This window comes from Motacilla alba, unplaced genomic scaffold (genome assembly GCF_015832195.1).
Source record: "Motacilla alba alba isolate MOTALB_02 unplaced genomic scaffold, Motacilla_alba_V1.0_pri HiC_scaffold_31, whole genome shotgun sequence".
In the NCBI taxonomy this organism is placed as follows: domain Eukaryota; kingdom Metazoa; phylum Chordata; class Aves; order Passeriformes; family Motacillidae; genus Motacilla; species Motacilla alba.
This window is the reverse complement of record NW_024037405.1, coordinates 1,375,158-1,390,945: the sequence shown is the minus strand read 5'-3', so window position 1 is coordinate 1,390,945 and position 15,788 is coordinate 1,375,158. Positions and strand designations below refer to the sequence as shown.

General features: G+C 59.7%; 2 protein-coding genes across 2 annotated transcripts in view; one reads left to right on the top strand and one right to left on the bottom strand.

Moving 5' to 3' along the window:
* LOC119696487 overlaps nt 1-15,788 on the top strand; it is a 1,710,157-nt gene that overhangs the window by 930,023 nt on the left and 764,346 nt on the right.
* Nucleotides 1-15,788, bottom strand: part of LOC119696488 — a 1,499,846-nt gene that overhangs the window by 747,132 nt on the left and 736,926 nt on the right.

Here is a 15,788-nt window from a genome sequence, read left to right as displayed (position 1 = left end):
CCATGAAGCAATGAGCCTTTATTACTCCCGCATTTTTGTGGCTCTGCTCTTCCAAGTTGTCATCACCACACAGCAGTTGCCACCAGAGGAATTTGAAAACTTCTGGAGAGCATGCCAGGAGGAACACCGCCTTCCCATCGATCCCAACAGGTCCCAGTCCTCCTGTCCTTCCCAAGCCCTTGTGGCCAGTGCCAGTGCTGCCAGTATGACCTGGGCTTTGCTCTGCACACAGGCTTGCAGTGCAGGCCATGAAGGCTCTGCTCTGCCGACTGCGGTGTGACAATGAGGTGGTGGCTATGGAGCGCAAGCGTGGCTGGGACACGCTGCTGTGTGCTCACACCCAGCACTATGCCGTGGGTCTGCTGGCCAGGTGAGATCCCTTCTCCCACTGCCCCCAGCATTTGTGCCCTGTGCCCCACACAGTCCCTGTGGTCATGGGCCAGAGGGCCTCGTCACTGAGGGACGGCCAAGGAGAATGGGAAAGGCTGGGAGAGGAGGGTGCCCAGAAGGGGCTGCCTCACAAAGTGCTCACATCCCCTCTAGGGATGCTTGGGAAAGACCGGACCTCTGTGAGTCAGTCCTAGGAGAGGTTTAACCTCCCCAGGTCAGGGTCGTGGTGCCTTTTTTGCCCTTCCAGGGAGATGCGCCGTGTCTCTCTCTCCTTGCGTTCTGGGATTGCTCGCCGCCTGCTCGGGCTGCTCAGCAGGGAGGAGCCACACTGGGATCTGCCCTTCCTGGCATTCCTTGTGGAGGTGAGCCTCAAGGCCAGCACTGCCTGGCTGAGCTGCCTCCCAGCTCTCTGCCCTCTCGTAGCCACAGCTGCCAGGACGGTGCCCCTGCCCTGTGCTGCTTCCTGGGCCCAGCCCTGTGCGGTTCCAGGCTCCTGCCGGCCGGCTCCCCGTCACTGCCCTCTGCCTTTCAGGTCCTCGAGTGCCTGGACTTGAGGGAATGTGCTGTCAGCATACTGGAGATCATGTCAAGGTACCTGCAGAGGGAATGCAGGCAGAGGCGTCGCCTGGTGCTCAGAGGCCTCGTGGTGCTCAGCAAGGATCCCTTGATGGTGAGAAGGGGGCAGCGGCTGAAGCTGCGCTGGGCAAAGCAGCCCCTTGGGCTGGCAGGGCTTCAGGAGCTGAGGCAGCTGCTCCCAGCGCTCCTGCCTCACCTGCCCCCGTGCTTTGGGACAGGCCTTTGGCCTGTGGGCCCTGCAGCAGCAGGCTGGGCTCGCAGTGCCAGGGCGCTGCTGGCGCTGCAGCCGTCCATGGCTTCCCAGCACAGCCTTGTATTCCACACAGGCCAGAAGAATGTGCAGTCTGTCTCCAAGCCTCCTGGAGCTGCTGGGTGATGCAGATGGAGAGGTGGTCAGCATGTCCCTCTCTGTGTTCACAAATATGCTCCATCACAAAGACATCCTGGTATCCAGCACCACTGCCCCAAAGCTGGCTGAGGCACTCCTGCTGCTCTTTGACCACGTAAGGCTTTGTGTCCCCAGCCTCAGGCAATGGTTGCTGCCCAGAAACTTTGTGCTCTGTGGAGTTTTCGACTGTTCCAGTGGGCCTGCAGTAGTTGGTGCTGAGGTGTTTTTCCTTTCCTTCAGGACAACAGCCATGTGCAGCTGCTCTCCTTTGACCTCTTCTTCAAGATTATGGACTTTGTAGTAGACAAGGGAAAAAAGCCCCTGAAGTCAATTGTGAGCCAGAGCCTGCTCCCACTCTTCTTCCACTGCCATGATGAGAATCGGCGTGTGGCACAGGTGAGGACTTGAGGGCTGCAGGTGGCCCTCTGGGGAGGGGACTCAGCTGCCTCCTGCCCTGGTCAACTCCCGGACTACAGCCACCTCCAGGCCTTAGCACAGGGATGTGAGTGCTGTGCCCCGGGCTGTGGGGCCATCTCCGCGTCTCTGCTGCTCTCCAGGCTTCTCGGAAAACACTACACTGTGCAGCCGGGTTCCTGAAGAGGAGGGAACTCAAGCAGCTGGTGGAGGAGGAGAAACTCTTGATGTTTGCCGAGGTCCTGGTAAGGACGACCAAGAATCCCCAGGCTCAGCTGGAGAAGCCCCTGAGCCCGGCGCCAGCGGCTGCTGGCCGCGCCTCAGGGCTGCGCGGGCAGGGGAGGCCGGGGCTGCGCGCAGCGAGCGCCCGGCCCGGGGGCTGAGCCCGCGCCAAGCCTCCCCTGCTGCCGCTCTCTGCAGCTGGCAGAGGACAGGAGCCGAGCGGCCGAGCACCTGCGCCGGGCCCTGCGCTACCTGGAGAGCCCACAGGAGCCCCTGCGAGAGGCGGCCATCCGGTTCATGGGTGAGCCCCGAGCCCGGGCTCCCTCCCCGTCCCGCCGCAGCGCGGCCCCGGCCCCGCCTGCAGCCCCGGCAGCGCCGGCCGGGCCCGGCGCCGTGGAGCCCCGCCCGGGCTCGGCGCTGCTGCCGCCCTCTGGCAGCCGTGCCCTGGGGCGGCAGCGTGCGGCAAGGGCCCGGGCTGAGCCCTGCCGGGCCAGCAGGGCGTGTGCCGTGACAGGCTCTGTGTTCACAGGGGTGGCCGGGGTGCTCCTGATGGGGCGCAAGGAAGAGCTCCATCTCATCTGCGAGGGTGAGTGAGGGCAGCGAGCTGTCAGTGGCGTCTGGCAGGGAGAGCTGCTCTGCCTGGGCAGGGAGCTGCAATCCCTGTCCCGGCTGCGGCGGGCTTCTCTCCTCGTGTGGATGAGGGGTGGCGCGGGCAGAGCACACAGTGATTTCAGGGATGCGGGAGGGCGGATTCGTGGCCAGTTGATCCAGTTGACACCCCCTCTCTTGTGGCCATGGCAAGAGCTGGGCGGGATGGCTCTGGCCGAAAGGTCTCCTAGGATTCCCACTGATCCAGTCTCTGTTCCTCTCTCTTCCAGCCCTTCAAGCCCTGAGGAGAGATGACAGCCCTTCCCAGACAAACATAGTAGTTCAACAGATATTCAGTGAAAGAGCTGCAGAAGTGGCTCAGAAGAACCAGTGTTTGTTTAAGACCTCCAAATGCCATGGAAGATGAGAGTACCTTGAGACCAGAAGAGAGCAGCTGGAACTCCAGGCACAGCTGATGATGGGCACAGCTGAGCCTGTGGGAAACTTGCATGCCTTCGGATATGCTTATAGATAGCTCCTTCCCTCCGGCCCTCAGACCATACCCATCCCTTCTTTTTCCCTCCACTCTCCCTCCCGTTTGACAGCTCTTTCCCTCTAGCCCTTACATCCTGCTGATCCCCCTTTTTTCCCTGCCAGCTCATCCCTTTGCTTTGCCTTCCATTATTAATAAACAGTTTGGCTTCTTCACTTTGCCTGCATCTCTGTGGAGCTGAAGCGGCAAAATCCGGGGCCCTGGGACACACAGGCCCCTGCTGCCGTTCCCTCCCACACCGTGCTTTGTGCACAGGCACAGAGGAAGGAGGGCAGCTCAGGCTGGAACGGTCCCTGTGCTGAAGGTGCAGTTCCACAGCACTGTGCAGTTCCAGGCCTTGCAGAGCACCGTGGAGCCCATGGGTTTTGGAAGAGCCAAGCTGAGGATGCTCTGAGCCCAGCTGGGAGGGATTCCATGGCAAGCACCTGTCGCTATACAGGGCGACGCGGCAAAAAGCACCACGACTCCATCAGAAGGGTGTATAAGAGAGCTTATTAGAGTAACATATTGCTTTTATAGTTCTCCAAGATATTTACTTTTACTCCACAAATACATACGTTGCCCATTAGTCGTAAGTAAGAAGCAAAGTTCTTAATAGGTGGACAAGGAGCCACGACATTCTGTGAGCCAGCTGGAGTACGTATCTTTTAACTTTCTCTCCTTCATCATGTTGCCATGGTGACAACCTTGGTGTCTTCCTCAGGAGAGATATGGGGCTTTCCTTATCTTTAGGAAGCCTTTGCTGGCTCACAAGAACAGCACAGGATGCCTTTCCTACAAGCATCCACGGTCATTTCCTACAAGCATCCTACAGCATTCCAAGCAAAGGAGCTTGGAATGCTGGAAGTTTTCAAGAATAGCTTCCTGAAAGCACAGCAATGCTCCCTTCCTGCACAGGATCAGGAAGAGGGCAGAACCAGAGACCATCCGGGCTTAACAGGCAGCTTTGGGTGTGCCGAAGGGCAAATGAAGCAGCAGCACGGTGCCCGAGACTGGGACACGCAACCGTGCCGGTGCCCGGAGCGCTGTCAGGCAGTGCCGGGATCCGGGGTGTGGTTCTGGTGCCCACAAGGGAGGAATGGCAGCGCCAGGCTCAGAGCCAGTCAGAAAGGCAACCAAGGGAGAGCAGAGGGAGGGCACCCTTCCAGTCTCTCTTGGGCATGGCCGCAAAACAGCCCCTGCTGCTTCTTCCTCCGCCCGTGTTTGGGCTGTGCTGCTGGCAGAGCCAGCCAGGCTGTGCTCTGCGTCCCAAAGCCTGTTGGGAGCGGGCATGGAAAGCACTGTGTGCACAGCAGAGAGTCCTGGAAGGTGCTGGCAAGAGCCTCTAACCTAAATATAGGCTCCTTCAGTTTAAGTATGTGGTTTCCTTTTGCAAGAAAGAGCTCCTCTGGCTCTGTCAAGGCTTGTTTTGCTCTCTTTGGACTATCTAATGCATGGACCAGGAACTTCAACCAATTCCAAGGTCTGCAGTGGTGGTAGGGATTGAGCAGTGGGAATGGTGGCAATGGAAGGAAAATTAGAATCCCGTGCCTTCTTTGATGTTGTCATGTTTGCTCAGCGGTTGCCAACATGAGGAGAATTCAAGTTTTCTTCTCAGCTTGGGCAATCACAGAATGGCAGAACACATTGCGTTGCATAAAGTATCATAAAGATCATTCAGTTCCCACCACCCTGCCATGAGCACAGGTGCTGTGCAGGCACAGCTGTCGCTAGAACTGGAAAAACACTTTTCCATGTTTACCTGTTCCTCTCCTGGATTTCTAGCTAACATGAAAAATTCAGCTGCTGACAGCTGAATTGTGTAGCTCACAGGACTTGGAGTCTCCTGTGGGCCATGGCATGTCCATTCAGCCTTTGTTAGCCCACCCAGATGGAGCTCAGCCCTGCACAGCCCAGGCACAGGCAGCAGGCTGGTCCATTTCAGCATGCCAAAGTCTTGGTGCCTTCCTGTGCCCCCTGAAGCTCCTGAATCCATTCTTGAGTTCCCAGTTGGTGCTGTGCAGGACATGAGAACACAGGAATCGCCTGTTTGGCTCATTCTTGGCTTTGCTGCTCCTGCCTAAAATGATAGTTGTGAGTATATGCCGATGAAAAAGTTATAGCTGAACACCAGGGACTTGTTCTGGAGTGCTTAAAAGGAAACCCTTGTGTGACTGTTCAGAGACGCTGAAATCCAGGGTGAAAATGACAGCTTTGGTATTTACGAATACCAGAAATGTTGACATGGGATTTTTCGGGCCAAGGATTTGAATGCTAAGGCAGCAAGCTGTTAAAAGTTGTTTTCATTGGCAACCCCTTTTAAATGGCATCAGCACACTTACAGGGGACAGGGTGTGGCGCTGGGGACAGTACTTGGCACTTAATGGCTTCAGATCTGAGAAAGAAATGTTTTGCCCGGCTTCACAGGGGAGTTCGGGTTTTCCCGGGGCTTTGATCCACTGGTCATTGCAGGTAGCTTTCACTAAATGCAAAAGCATGTAACAGCAGAACTTCTGGAGAAGGTGCCCTAGGGATAGGGAGAAAACCTTGGAAATGATCAGCAGGCTCTGGAAAACTTCAAGAAAAGAAAAATCAAAAATAGATGTAGCCCTGTGACTTTTCAGGCACCACTCTTTGGGTCTGGAGGAAATATTTGCCTTGCATCAGCTACGACACAGACAGACATGCAGCAGCTGGAGCGCTGAACATCACAGACTGGGCTTGCACGTGGGCTTTGGCACAGGAGCCCCCCGGGGGCACAGGTCTCTGGGGCAGGAGAGGGGCACCAGCGCTGCCAGGGCTCGGGGGGTGGCAGCTCTGCTTGGGCGGGGACTCTGCCACACCTGCTGATGCCAGCGCTGCCCGGGCCCCAGGGCTCAGAGCAGCATTCGCGCCCTGGCCCACCCGCTCCTTGTGCGTGTCGCACCCGTGGGTTTAGGATGGCCAGCAGCCGGCACGTGTCCCAAGGAGGCCGTGCCAGCTTCCCTGGAAGGCCCCGTGCCCTTGCCAGCGCGGCTGCGTCGGCAGCCCTGGGGGCTCCTTCTGCTGCCCCGAGCCCGCAGAGCAGGGCAGCGTTTGCTGCTGCTCTGAGCCCTTGCTAAAGATCCTGTCGGGCTGTCTTAGACACTTGGGGCCAGCGATTCCTTCCAACCTGGGCCTCTTGGGGTGGGCTGGGGGCGGCCCCAGGGCGGAAGTCAGTTTGTGCGATGGCTTTTTGTGACACGGTGCAGCACGGTCACCGTGGCATGGAATGGAACCCGGTGTCCAAGGGCCCTTTGTGACATGTGGTAACATAGGAGCTGTTAGTGACAAGAGTGCGCCACTGTGCTCGGAGCAGGCGACGGGATAGGACGGGACAGAGCGGTGCTGTGAGGAGCCCCCGCACAGCGCGCTCGTTCGTGTCCTACCCGGAGCTTTTCCGAGGTTTTCCTCCTACAGGTGACCTCGTGGCAAGACTGCAGGTCTTGGTGGCCTGTGGCCTTCCCGAGGCTTCTCTTTTGCAGGTGTCTGCGAGCCAGACTGAGGGACTTGGTGACTCAGAACTTTTCTGAGGCATCTCCCCTCTTTCTGGCCTGTGCACTCGAGGCAAGACCCTGGGACTTAGGGACCAAAACTGTTTACGAGGCATCTCCTTTCATTCTGGCAGGAGCCCTTGAGACCAAAGTGCAGGGCTTGCTGTCCTGCAGTCTTCCTGAGGTTTCTCTGTCTAAGGTGCCTTCAAGGCACAACTAAAGGACTTACTGATTCATAACTTTCAAAAGGCATCTCTTTAAGGTACTTTAAAGGCCAGACTCTGGCATGGCAGGCAGATTTCTCAGCCTGTTTAAAGTCTTCAGAGGGAAAAAAAAGAAAGGACCTGGAGCTGCCCCAGCACAACAGCGTGAAGAGCCCAAGCATTTCCAGCCACTGCTGGATGGTGAGCGGCAAAGCTGGGCTGCAGGGCTGATCGCGGTCGTCAGCTTGGCCCCATCCCATCCCATCCCATCCCATCCCATCCCATCCCATCCCATCCCATCCCATCCCATCCCATCCCATGCCCTGGGGACATGCCCACGGACAGGACGGAAGAGGGGCCGGGCAGACACCCCGCAGTGGCCGTGCTCCATCCCCCTAGGGCATCCCGGGGCTCTCCCTGCCTGGGCAGCGCAGGGCTGGGCTGTGTTCTCCGGCCTCTCCCGCAGCCCCTCAGCTCTGGCTGCGCTCGCTCTTTGCCAGATGCAGCCCTGCAGCGCACACAGGAGCAGGAATCCAGCCGTGGCCGCTTCCGCAGAACGGCGAAGGTACCTGCAGCCATCCCCACCTGGGCTGGGCCTGCTGCCCCTGCTCAGCCGAGCACCATGCCTGGAGCATGCCATGGAGCGTCCCTGCTTCCCTGTCCTTTGTTCTCCTGCAGATGTTTCGGAAGTTCCTTTGCGTTCGACGTGGAAAGAGCGGCACTGCAGCAGCTGAGGGCCCGGCCCAGCCTGACTCGGGGCTGAGCGAGCTCCAGGCAGAGCCTGATGTCAGCCCAGATTTGGCGGAGCACTCAGAAGACTTTGACACCTCAGTGACTGAAATCTGGGTGAAGGCTCTTCTCGCATCAATGACTCAGGATGTGGCTGTCACAAACACTGACCATGGAGAGACTCAGGGCATCGCAAATGCTGACACCAAACCAGATTCAGCTGAGTGCTCAGAAGACTCTGAGGCTGCAATGAACGAGCAAAGGGCAAAGGCTGACATGGCACTGACTGAGGACGTGGCCATCATAAACATCAACACTGTTGGAGAGACTCGGGGCATCACAAATGCTGACACCAAACCAGATTCAGCTGAGTGCTCAGAAGACTCTGAGGCTGCAATGAACGAGCAAAGGGCAAAGGCTGACATGGCAGTGACTGAGGACGTGGCCATCACAACCGCCAACACTGTTGGAGAGACTCGGGGCATCGCAAATGCTGACACCAAACCAAATTCAGCTGAGTGCTCAGAAGACTCTGAGGCTGCAATGAACGAGCAAAGGGCAAAGGCTGACATGGCAGTGACTGAGGACGTGGCCATCATAAACGCCAACACTGTTGGAGAGACTCGGGGCATCGCAAATGCTGACACCAAACCAGATTCAGCTGAGTGCTCAGAAGACTCTGAGGCTGCAATGAACGAGCAAAGGGCAAAGGCTGACATGGCAGTGACTGAGGACGTGGCCATCATAAACATCAACACTGTTGGAGAGACTCAGGGCATCGCAAATGCTGACACCAAACCAGATTCAGCTGAGTGCTCAGAAGACTCTGAGGCTGCAATGAACGAGCAAAGGGCAAAGGCTGACATGGCAGTGACTGAGGACGTGGCCATCACAACCGCCAACACTGTTGGAGAGACTCGGGGCATCGCAAATGCTGACACCAAACCAAATTCAGCTGAGTGCTCAGAAGACTCTGAGGCTGCAATGAACGAGCAAAGGGCAAAGGCTGACATGGCAGTGACTGAGGACGTGGCCATCATAAATGCCAACACTGTTGGAGAGACTCGAGGCATCACAAATGCTGACACCAAACCAGATTCAGCTGAGTGCTCAGAAGACTCTGAGGCTGCAATGAACGAGCAAAGGGCAAAGGCTGACATGGCAGTGACTGAGGACGTGGCCATCATAAACATCAACACTGTTGGAGAGACTCAGGGCATCGCAAATGCTGACACCAAACCAGATTCAGCTGAGTGCTCAGAAGACTCTGAGGCTGCAATGAACGAGCAAAGGGCAAAGGCTGACATGGCACTGACTGAGGACGTGGCCATCACAACCGCCAACACTGTTGGAGAGACTCGGGGCATCGCAAATGCTGACACCAAACCAAATTCAGCTGAGTGCTCAGAAGACTCTGAGGCTGCAATGAACGAGCAAAGGGCAAAGGCTGACATGGCAGTGACTGAGGACGTGGCCATCACAACCGCCAACACTGTTGGAGAGACTCGGGGCATCGCAAATGCTGACACCAAACCAGATTCAGCTGAGTGCTCAGAAGACTCTGAGGCTGCAATGAACGAGCAAAGGGCAAAGGCTGACATGGCAGTGACTGAGGACGTGGCCATCATAAACATCAACACTGTTGGAGAGACTCGGGGCATCACAAATGCTGACACCAAACCAGATTCAGCTGAGTGCTCAGAAGACTCTGAGGCTGCAATGAACGAGCAAAGGGCAAAGGCTGACATGGCAGTGACTGAGGACGTGGCCATCACAACCGCCAACACTGTTGGAGAGACTCAGGGCATCGCAAATGCTGACACCAAACCAGATTCAGCTGAGTGCTCAGAAGACTCTGAGGCTGCAATGAACGAGCAAAGGGCAAAGGCTGACATGGCACTGACTGAGGACGTGGCCATCATAAACATCAACACTGTTGGAGAGACTCGGGGCATCACAAATGCTGACACCAAACCAGATTCAGCTGAGTGCTCAGAAGACTCTGAGGCTGCAATGAATTCCAGTGATCACAGGGCAAAGGCTGACATGGCAGTGACTGAGGACGTGGCCATCACAACCGCCAACACTGAGGAGACTCAGGCCATCACAAATACTGACACCACGCCTGCTCCCACTGTGATTCATGCTCCCACTAAAGATTTTTTTGAGCAGAGTGCTGTTACTTCTCAGCAGCAGGTAAGCAGCCAGGGCTGGCGGCCTCCCAGGATCGTGTGTCCCCTCAGGCCTCGGTCACTGAGCCGCCTCAGCCTTTGAGGCCAGCACAGTGTGGTGGGAAGGGAAGCGCTTCTTGGGGGAAGCTGGTGAAATTGCACCCACTGGACAGTGCTCCAAGTCTTCCCCATGCCTCCTCCAGGTGCCAGCTAAGGTGAAGAACATCCATCAGAGTCTCATGTCCCATGTCACAGTGGATGCCGGGCTGCAAACTGACATTGTGAGGCTGGCTGAAGAACACCCTGCTGACGTGGTGCTGACCCTCCTGCGCTGTTCCCCAACGTGTGACAGGTACGGGGCCCACGTGTCTGGAGAGCTCAGGGCTCAGCGGCCTTTAGGGCCCGTGGCCCTGCACAGCCTGTGCTGTGGGGTCTGCCAGACAGGCAGAGAGGTCCAGGAGCCTCGGGCCCCTGTGTTTCCTGAGCCTGCTGCCAATGCTCCCTCCCTGCCCCTCAGGGCACTGGGGCTCTGGCACCTGGGCCCCCACAGCTGCACAGGGCATGGTACTGTGACTGAGACGCCCCTGACACAGAGCTCTGATCCCACAGAGCTGCTGCAATGATGTGGAGAGCCATTGCCTCATCAAGACCAACAATGGAGAAGGTGCTGCCAACACTGCTCTGCGTGATGGAGGATTGGCCTGTGCACAGCGCATGCACCTCTGATGGGGACAACAAGGACGTGTTTGCCCTGGCTGTGAGTTTCTGGAACTGGCCTTTGCTTACCACCCAGCTGCCTCTCCAGCAGCTCTCAATCCTCTCCATGCCTCAGGCACTGGGCTGAAATCTGGGCTAGGGCCAGGCTCAGGGGGCACCAGGCCTGCACGCTCCCCTGCATCTGCCCTTGGGCCCTGCCCCATGGACACCTCGGCACTGAGCACTGTCTTGGGCTGCTTCTTTTGCAGGCAACTCTGGTGATCTGGGTGATTGTGCCTGAGTGCCATGAAGCAATGAGCCTTTATTACTCCTGCATTTTTGTGGCTCTGCTCTTCCAAGTTGTCATCACCACACAGCAGTTGCCACCAGAGGAATTTGAAAACTTCTGGAGAGCATGCCAGGAGGAACACCGCCTTCCCAGCAAGCCCAACAGGTCCCAGTCCTCCTGTCCTTCCCAAGCCCTTGTGGCCAGCGCCAGTGCTCCCAGTGTGACCTGGGCTTTGCTCTGCACACAGGCTTGCAGTGCAGGCCATGAAGGCTCTGCTCTGCCAACTGTGGTGTGACAATGTGGTGGTGGCTATGGAGCGCAAGCGTGGCTGGGACACGCTGCTGTGTGCTCACACCCAGCACTATGCCGTGGGTCTGCTGGCCAGGTGAGATCCCTTCTCCCACTGCCCCCAGCATTTGTGCCCTGTGCCCCACACAGTCCCTGTGGTCATGGGCCAGAGGGCCTCGTCACTGAGGGACGGCCAAGGAGAATGGGAAAGGCTGGGAGAGGAGGGTGTCCAGAAGGGGCTGCCTCACAAAGTGCTCACATCCCCTCCAGGGATGCTGGGGAAAGACCAGACCTCTGTGAGTCAGTCCTAGGAGAGGTTTAACCTCCCCACCTCAGGGTCTTGGTGCCTTTTTTGCCCTTCCAGGGAGATGCGCCGTGTCTCTCTCTCCTTATGTTCTGGGATTGCTCGCCGCCTGCTAGGGCTGCTCAGCACACAGAAGCCACGCTGGGATCTGCCCGCCCTGGCGTTCCTTGTGGAGGTGAGCCTCAAGGCCAGCACTGCCTGGCTGAGCTGCCTCCCAGCTCTCTGCCCTCTCGTAGCCACAGCTGCCAGGACGGTGCCCCTGCCCTGTGCTGCTGCCTGGGCCCAGCCCTGTGCGGTTCCGGGCTCCTGCCGGCCGGCTCCCCGTCACTGCCCTGTGCCTTTCAGGTGCTCACGTGCCTGGACTTGAGGGAATGTGCTGACAGCATACTGGAGATCATGTCAAGGTACCTGCAGAGGGAATGCAGGCAGAGGCGTCGCCTGGCGCTCAGAGGCCTCGTGGTGCTCAGCAAGGATCCCTTGATGGTGAGAAGGGGGCAGCGGCTGAAGCTGCGCTGGGCAAAGCAGCTCCTTGGGCTGGCAGGGCTTCAGGAGCTGGGGCAGCTGCTCCCAGCTCTCCTGCCTCACCTGCCCCCGTGCTTTGGGCCAGGCCTTTGGCCTGTGGGCCCTGCAGCAGCAGGCTGGGCTCGCAGTGCCAGGGCGCTGCTGGCGCTGCAGCCGTCCATGGCTTCCCAGCACAGCCTTGTGCTCCACACAGGCCAGAAGAATGTGCAGTCTGTCTCCAAGCCTTCTGGAGCTGCTGGATGATGCAGATGGAGAGGTGGTCAGCATGTCCCTCTCTGTGTTCACAAATGTGCTCCAGCACAAAGACATCCTGGTATCCAGCACCACTGCCCCAAAGCTGGCTGAGGCACTCCTGCTGCTCTTTGACCACGTAAGGCTTTGTGTCCCCAGCCTCAGGCAATGGTTGCTGCCCAGAAACTTTGTGCTCTGTGGAGTTTTCTACTGTTCCAGTGGGCCTGCAGTAGTTGGTGCTGAGGTTTTTTTCCTTTCCTTCAGGACAACAGCCATGTGCAGCTGCTCTCCTTTGACCTCTTCTTCAAGATTATGGACTTTGTAGTAGACAAGGGAAAAAAGCCCCTGAAGTCAATTGTGTGCCAGAGCCTGCTCCCACTCTTCTTCCACTGCCATGATGAGAATCGGCGTGTGGCACAGGTGAGGACTCGTGGGCTGCAGGTGGCCCTCTGGGGAGGGGACTCAGCTGCCTCCTGCCCTGGTCAACTCCCGGACTACAGCCACCTCCAGGCCTTGGCACAGGGATGTGAGTCCTGTGCCCCGGGCTGTGGGGCCATCTCCGCGTCTCTGCTGCTCTCCAGGCTTCTCGGAAAACACTACACTGTGCAGCCGGGTTCCTGAAGAGGAGGGAACTCAAGCAGCTGTTGGAGGAGGAGAAACTCTTGATGTTTGCCGAGGTCCTGGTAAGGACGGCTTGCAAGCCCCAGGCTCAGCCTGGACAAGACCCCTGAGCGCGGTGCTCAGCGTGCGGGGCTGGCCGCTGTGCGCTGCCCGCTGCTGCACCCAGAGGCCGCGCGGGCTCTTCTCCAGGCTCCTGCGGGCCCGAGCCGGGTGCCCACGGAGCCCCGGCCCGGCGGCGCTGCGGGGCGGCCCCGCGGCTCCCCGGGCAGCAGCCGGCGCTCTGCCCCCTCCGGAGCCCGGCGCCAGCGGCTGCTGGCCGCGCCTCAGGGCTGCGCGGGCAGGGGAGGCCGGGGCTGCGCGCAGCGAGCGCCCGGCCCGGGGGCTGAGCCCGCGCCAAGCCTCCCCTGCTGCCGCTCTCTGCAGCTGGCAGAGGACAGGAGCCGAGCGGCCGAGCACCTGCGCCGGGCCCTGCGCTACCTGGAGAGCCCACAGGAGCCCCTGCGAGAGGCGGCCATCCGGTTCATGGGTGAGCCCCGAGCCCGGGCTCCCTCCCCGCCCCGCCGCAGCGCGGCCCCGGCCCCGCCTGCAGCCCCGGCAGCGCCGGCCGGGCCCGGCGCCGTGGAGCCCCGCCCGGGCTCGGCGCTGCTGCCGCCCTCTGGCAGCCGTGCCCTGGGGCGGCAGCGTGCGGCAAGGGCCCGGGCTGAGCCCTGCCGGGCCAGCAGGGCGTGCGGCCACAGCGCCGGCAGCGCCGCTGGCAGGGAGCTGTGCCGCCGGCGCCGTGACAGGCTCTGTGTTCACAGGAATCGCCGGGCGGCACCTGAGGGGGCAGCAGCAAGAGCTCCAGCTGATCTGCAGTGGTGAGTGAGGGCAGCGGGCTGGCAGTGGGGTCTGGCGGGGGGGAGAGCTGCGAGTCCTGCCCCGGCTGCGGAGGGCTCTGCTCCCGTGGGCAGAGCACGCAGAGATTTCAGGGCCACGGGGGGCATTCGTGGCCAGCAGCTTCGGGCTGATCCCCTTGGTCCCTGCTCCCTCCTGGCCATGGCAAGAGCCGGCCACGATGGCCCTGACAAGGGGCTCTCCTGGGCTCCCCGCAGATGCGGGATCTGACCGTGGCTCTGTTCCTCTCTCTTGCAGCCCTTGAACGCCTGACGGAGGACATGAGCAGTGCCGTCTCAGAGCTGGCACTTCAAACGCTGCATGTCCTCCGGGCAATACAGCGCGGGCGATATCCCATCTTGCAGAGACTGCAAGATCAGCTGCGCAGGGCTTGGAAGACTCGGCCTCGTCTGTCGGGTCTTGGCTGGCTGCACTGCAGGAGCTCTGCAGAGAGCTGAGCCGGGAGGCTCCCACTGCTGGGGCAACCTGAGCCAGCAGGGATTTTCCTTTTCTTTAAGATTTTGCTTTTCTTCTTTTTCATTTTTTATCTCTGTTGTAAATATAGAATGTGTTCCGATACACAGACTCCCAGGAGCTTTTCTTTGCTGCCCAGGGTCTGCAAGGGCAAGAGGGAGCAAAGGGTGAACAGGGTGCCTGTGGTCAGCAGCAGAGCAGGCTGAGGGGTCCTGAGGCCCTGAAGAGGGAAAAGGGTGCTTGTGCTCAGCGAGCTGGCCAGCGTGCAGTGCTGCAGGGAAAATGGCCAGAAGCCCCTTGGCCTTTGGTGGCTCTGCTGAAGCCTTTGTGCTGCCGACAGAGCGGGTGGGCAGATCCCCGGAGCTGTGGGGATCCCTGCCAGAGCGGCGCCTGCGGATGGCCACAAGCCCTGGGCCAGGCAGGAAGCGCCATCCGTGTCCTCCTGCCCGTGTGCTGCTGGCTGGATTGCTGAGGGCTCCCAGGTGCCTCTCCATGGGGCTCCTCTGGCGCTCCTGCGGGACTGCGGTGCTGCTGCCGGGCAGGTTGGCTGGGCTGGGGGAGAGCCTGAGGGGCTGGGGCACTGGGAAGCCCTGAGCCATTGGGTGTCAGAGGCCATAAGCAGCCCCCTGGCAGCTGTCCTGTTCCTGACACCCGGCTGCACTGGCACTTTGTGGGTTGTTGGAGGGACCCTCTGGAATCAGGTGTGGAACCCTGGTCCTGGCCTTTCAGGGCTTTGAGGCCAGGAGTTGTGGGGCTGGGCATGTGCCCTCCCTGTGCTCGAGGCTGGAGCCCCCGGCCCCTCAGCCTTAGGCATTGAGCTCCACTGCCTGCTTGCCGAGTCGTGTTCCTGTTGCCATGGGGTGAGGCCAAGCTCTGTGGCTTTAGGCACCATTGAGCCAGAAGAGCAGCAGCTTTGAGCCCAGAGGGGCCACAGAAAGGCCCTCCGGACAAAGGGCATTCCTGGCATTCCCAGGGCAGGGACACATGAGACTGTGGCGGGCACCTTCAGGGTGCCACGCTGGCTTTGCAGTGGGCCACCGGCCTCTGTGCAGGAGTGGCTCTTTGCTTTGCTGGCCTTGGCCTTTTGCCATCGTGCTCCTTTGGCTGCCTGCAGAGATGTGCAGCCCTGATAAGGAGAGTGAAAGGCCCTGTCTGCGACATCTCAAGGGGGAAATGGAGCTGTCCCGGCCCTCAGCCCACGCTGTAAGCAGAGCAGAGCCTTTCCACCAGCCCTGGCAGCCTTCTGCCTGCTGCTGGCCCCTGGCCACCATGACCCACTGCACTCGCTCTGAGTCACCTACGGGCTGGCTGGTGCCTCTTGATTTTGCTGACGGGATGTGAGGGTCACTGAGGGAAAGCTGGGTGTCCCCATGCTGAGGGGACACTGGGTCACTGAGAACTCTGGAGGCTTCCCCAGCAGCTTGCAGGTGCCTTATGTGTCACTGAAGGGAAGGAAGATGCCCCGTGTGTCGCTGAGGTGCCATGACGGTCTGTGAATGGCATGCAGATGCCCCGCATGCCTCTGAGGCGACACGAGAGTCCCTGAGGGGAGGCGGGTGTCTGCCGTGTCCCTCAGGGTACGTGGGTGTCCCTGAGGGAACGTGAGCGTCACTTGCGGGGCACACGGCCATGCCGCTGGCTGCAGGTACGCCAGGGCCGCGGAGGGGCCGTGGGCTCGCCCTGAGGGACACGGCAGGGCCGGGCCGCTCCCCGCCGCGCCGCCGCCGCCCGCTCCCCGCCGCAGGGAGCGGCTCCCGCCCAGGCG